General features: G+C 40.5%; 1 pseudogene; it reads right to left on the reverse strand.

Moving 5' to 3' along the window:
- Nucleotides 1-470: 470 nt before the first annotated feature.
- On the reverse strand, nucleotides 471-5,639 carry LOC130456859 (ubiquilin-1-like; annotated as a pseudogene).
- Nucleotides 5,640-5,724: the final 85 nt, after the last annotated feature.

Below are 5,724 nucleotides of genomic sequence, written 5' to 3' on the forward strand. Positions count from 1 at the left end.
CCCCAATTGAAAGTGAATTCAGGGATAGCTGTGTGGCTCAGTGGATGGAGAGCTAAGCATAGAGATGGGAGATCCTGGAATCAAGTGTGGCCTCAGATACTTTCTAGGTGGGCAAGTCTCTAAGAATTGTCTCCTCATCTACGACCTCACATTCCTGTGCTAAAGTTTATTTATTGTCAGATAAGAACCTGTATAACTCTGTAATGTATATAAATTATCCTATAATGTCAGTCTGAAGCAGTCTTCCACAAGAGAGGACTGTCCCAGCTGGTAGATTCTTTATTTGTTGTTTAATTAATAAATTGCGGTTCCAATAATTGAAATTCTGGTTGTTTGAACTCACTTGTGAAGTGTACCACTTCAGTTGGAGGCCCCCCAGTGAGATCTCGAGCCCCGGGTTCAGGAGGTAAGGACCTCAGAGAGGGGCTGCTGTAAGAGAGAGAGAGAGAGAGAGAGGGAGAGAGAGAGAGAGAGAGAGAGAGAGAGAGAGAGAGAGAGAGAGAGAGAGAGAGAGAGAGAGAGAGAGAGAGAGAGAGAGAGAGAGAGAGAGTGTGTGTGTGTGTGTGTGTGCTTGCTTGGGGGAGAGTTCTCTAGGCCTGTGGCATATGGCTAAACAGCTGGGGTTGCAACCCTAATTATACTTGGGCAGTTTTTGCTAAGCTGAGGCCTGGGAGGGAGACATGAACCCTTATCCCCTTTTGGGGGTGTTTCTGAGTGTGGACTTGGAGAGTATGCAGTATCTGTCTCCTGCGAGGAACTGGGTCAGAAATCGGAGGAAGCGAATGGTGTCCTCTCCGGAGCTCACCCCTGGTTCTGGTATTTGAGATTTCGAACAAAATTTAGGCTGATCTTGGAACCATCTGTTCTGTTCTTATCTGGTAAATTAGCTCTATTTTTCTAGAATTCTGTTTTGCTTTGCCCCAGGGCCTGTTTTACTCTAAGAGTCTATTTGTTTGAAGGCTCAGTCTTGAAATTCTGTTTGGACCCTCGAGTCCTGTTTGCCCTGGTGTACTGTTTGGCCATGGAGTTCTGTTCTGTTCTGTAAATCCGGATTCAGTGGAGGCTGTTGGGTTGCTGGACATAGCTTTAGTCCCACAGTCAGGTCACTAAAGAGACGTCTCTAAGTGACTTCCAGGGAACCTTCAGGTTCAAAGGTGTCTGAATGTGTGAGAGAGTGTGTCCTATAGGCTTCTGTTGAGTCTTTGTTCTTTTTGTGTGGCTAAATTATACAAAGAAAGAGGCAAAAAGAGTTTAAGATGCAGACGGGAATTTCTTTTGTAGTGGCTGCTCCCTACTCCCTCCAACTGCATCCCAAGGGGGCAGGCTCTGGGCCAGGGGCTGTGCCTGCTCCTGCAGCAAGCTTCCAAGCAGGAGAGAGAATCTCAATAGGAGGGGATTTAAAAGCTCCTTCCTTGAGAAACCCAGTCAGCCTCAGGAACAGCTCACCTCCAACCCCAATTGGGAGCAGATAGTTTAGTCCAGATACTACAAGAGCATTTTGTTAGAAATCACAGTCAAAAAGAGAGAGAGTTTTTGATTGATCAGTTCAGAGAAAGCTAGGGAACATTTAAAAGAGAAAGGAAGGCAAAATTTTAGTCAAAGATTAATATTAAGATGTCAGTCAGGCATTTGACTGTTTTTATCTTGTGTACTAAACCTTGGAAAAGCGATGATTGTTTTATTTCCTAAAAACTGAAAAGAAATAATTATATCCTAAAACTAAAACTTCCTTGCAAGCTTTGCTCTGAAATGAATAACTGCAGATTAACCTCTTGCTCAATAATACTTTGTTGTTTGAATTAAAAGTTAACTTTAATGAAATGTTTTATCTTTTAAACAGATGAAGAATAATTACTTTTCTCAAATTAAAGTTTAGTTTTCTATATTTATATACCTATTCATTTACCTTAGTGCTTGTTTTTTCACAAAAACGGAACACATTTTCTATTTTTTAAACCAGGTTTTACTTTGCAGTATTCTGTACATTGGGTATGCAGAAAAAGTCCCTATAAAGTTTCTTCTTCAGAAGCTCTTTCACCTTGCCACATTACTTTCAATGACGGCAGCATTCCAAACTTGTCTAGAACTAGAAAATGTACGTAACAGCACTATAATATTGCACAAATGTTTTACATCTTTCACTTGCAAGTATAAGTATAGCCTATGAAAGGGGAATTAGAGGACAAGAAAAGTGACAGCAATTTGAATATAAGGAAGCAAATTCCCTGGTTACACTGAACTAAGAATTTCATTTGAGTTTCAATAATTAAAGGTACATGAAGTCCTAAAGCACCCTTCGTACTAAATGCATTTTCCAAAATTGGTCTTTATCCTTTTTTTCCCCTTTGGGGCTCTGATCCTTCATGATCTAGGGTGCTTTAGGACAAAAGACAGAAGACGAGGGCATGACCACTCGTGCCCCTGCACACTGTGGAAAAAACAATGAGCGGTTGAGGATGTAATTATTAATCTGTTAACAGTTTCTTCCTGATGTCTGCAATTAGATGAAGCTGTAAATATGTAGGGTCTGTTAACTTGTGCTTAACAAGAGGAGCAGATGGCCCCATTTGGGCAAAAGTGGGAGTAGAGGGAGGGAAGCGAGGAAGAAGAAATGGAAGTTAAAATGTATTCTGTACAGTGTTTTAACTATGTACGTGTTATCACCCCAAATCTTCTAAAGGGAAAGGAAAGGGCACGAAGGTAAAGAGAATAGCTCCTGACCTTTTATTATTTCTCCCCTATGAACGACATGGTAAATATGGCCTGTTTCAAATGTCTGCTTCTCCTTTTCATAATCCAATACCCTTGGAGGATGCCTGAACATTGTTATTAGATTTAGACCCAAACTCCAAACCACAGCACTACTGAATCGAAATGACACGGCGTAGAGGATAACCACCTCTGGAGTGGCCAACAGTGCTTGCACACGGCAGAAGTAGGGCTTCGGCACGTCCAGTTCTCACTACAAACAGAATGACGTTCAAATGGACTGAAAAGAGAAACACACTCAAAAGTGATACCTGAGCACAAGAGAAATAGCTGACCAACCCAAGAGAAACAGTTTTATTCTTACATGGTGGTTAAAAGTAATTGAAATATCCCGACACTTTCAGTGAAAGTAACATTTCTAATTACAAATCATAATGCATGTTGGAATCGCTACCGTAAGGCTGAAAAAGCCTTAGGCAAAAGCCCTGTCTAGGAATAATAATATAGTGCTTCTTCAGTCTGCACAAAGACTAAAAGGTAATTTGCAGTCAATCTGCGAATGTTGAGACAATGTCACAAGGTACTTTTTCCTGTACAATTAAATGTATACTTCAAGAGATAACCAGGATCAGCACGTTTACTATATTTTAAAGGAAGTTGACTAAACAGCACTTTTGCTGAGAGATGTTTATCAAAGTGGCTGTAAGGTTCTATACAATTAGGGAAGTATCTGCTTTCATTCATTTATTCAAATGTTCTCTCTTTTTTGGTTACACGTGTCCTGCTCAGTTAATCCATTGAAATGGATTTTTCTCAAAATGCACAGTTTCAGATGTGCATGCTTTATTTTATACAAATGGAGTAAAAATGGTCAGTAAGTGGTATAAATCTTGCAGCACTCTGCTAGCAAAATACATGCCTAAGTCACAATATGCAATACTGTACCACAAATTATAGAATCAAATAATTTGTTTCTTTTCAATACTTTTTTATTCTACATAAATTACTAATGTTTAAAAAGCAAATAAGTTGGACAGTTGCAGGGTAAAACCTGTTCATCCAACTGTAAAAGCTGATATCTGTTTCCAAAAATCACAATAAATGCAGAACAAAGAGAAGTGTTTGGTGCATGCAACACCTTTGAGTGAAAAACACTGACTCCCACTGTTGAAAAATAAAACAAACAAAACGAAAATGCTACTTGCACTCCACCTTAAAATGCATTGTATTGGTTTAGTTTTTAACAGGACAGAATTCCAAGAGTCAGAATGAAATAAAGCAGGTAAAGATTTAAGAGCCATTATCAAAAATAAATTACATTTTTTTCCAAGATACAGAAATGTTGCTGTGATGGCTGGGAGCCCAGTAGCCTTTCGATGGCTGCATTGATATCTCCTCCAGTTGCTATTAGAGCCTGTAAGTTTGCTTCACGGTTCAAGAAACCCATTGCACTGAACTGTTCCAGTTGCTGCTGAAATCTGAGGATTTGCCCCAGCAAAAGCCTGCAACATTTGTTGAATAAACTGTTGGTGTCCAGGTTCTGTAGTTCCCTATGATGGACTTGTATTTTCACTAGGTGCTGAACGAGACACATTTGTTCCTGTAGAGCTTCCAGTGTTTCCCAATCCCGCCCGGCCAGGAGTTAACCCTGGTATGAGCCCTGGTGCTTCTGTTGCTAATGTCTGTAGACCTTTTTGAATCTGTAACAAGGCCTGCATTGCTCTAGGATTGGACATTGCTGATAGCATGCCAGGATTCTGCATTAGTTGGAGGAAAGTTGGGAGTTGTTGTCTCATTTGTTCTTGAAGCTGAGGATTTCCAGCAAATAAGGGATGATTCAGCATCATCTGTGCAGCAAGATCAGGATTCTGGCTTAGTGACTGCATCATACTCCTCATGTAGGGTGCCGATAGCATAAGTTGTGGATTTTCAGTTATCTGCTGCAATAAGCTCTGCATTCCTCCCACTCCAGGTCCCAAATTTGGCAGACTGTTACTTTGTCCAGTAGAGTTGGTAGTGCTATTGCTAACATTGCTACCAGTGCCAACAACACTGCTGCTGGTGTTACTGCTGGTTGTTGAACTCTGAGTTCCAGACTGTGGAGCCCATGGGTTAGGTAAAGGATCTCTATTTTCTGTACGAGAAGGCTGGCTGCCTTCAGCAGAGGGTGAATTGCTCACCAATGATGCAAAAGGATTACCACCAAACTGTTCTTGTGCCACAGTCAACATTGGTTCCTGAATATCAGTGTACATATGCCTCAAAGCATTGTATCCGCCTGGTATACTTTCAAGATTATTCAAGGCTCTGTCTTGATTTCTCATCATTTCTTGCATCATTGCTGGATTTCCTGCAAGTTCTAGTGTTTGTCTCATTATATCTGGATTATTAATCATGTGACTAATCTCTGGATTTCATTGTATTAACTGTTGCATTTGAGGATTGGCCATAATTAATTGTCTCATTAAGTCAGGATTTGAAAGTATGCTCTGAACAAAGGGAGTTTCCATAATCTGGACCATCATTTCCAGATTAGACATGAGCTGCCGCTGCATTTGACTATGTAGTTCAGAAAAGTTGGATGTATTCAAGCCCAAGCTACTCAGAACTGCAAGACCTCCAAGGCCACCTAAACCAAAAGGGTTGCTATTTGTAGAAACTGGTGTGGAGTTACTATTGGGAGATTCTGATGTGGTAGAATTACTTCCAGTGGTGTTTGTTTGCTGAACTGGATGATCCTGAGGTCTGTTTTGTGTTTTTATGACAAGGTGAACAGTAAGTCCATCATGTATTCCATGCTGGGTCAAAGTATCTTGATCTTTTAAAATTTTTCCAGCAAATATTAACACAAGTTGATTGGGATGGGACTTGAATCGTTTGGAAATTTTTTCCCTTAAACTTGCACATGCTTCCATGTTATTCCTCCTCTCCCTTCTTGCCCCTCTCCCTTCATCGAAAGCTGGATACCCACCTCGTCGCTTTTCTACCTCTTCCTCTAAAGTGCCTTTTAAGGTA

The sequence above is a fragment of the Monodelphis domestica genome, chromosome 2 (genome assembly GCF_027887165.1).
Source record: "Monodelphis domestica isolate mMonDom1 chromosome 2, mMonDom1.pri, whole genome shotgun sequence".
In the NCBI taxonomy this organism is placed as follows: domain Eukaryota; kingdom Metazoa; phylum Chordata; class Mammalia; order Didelphimorphia; family Didelphidae; genus Monodelphis; species Monodelphis domestica.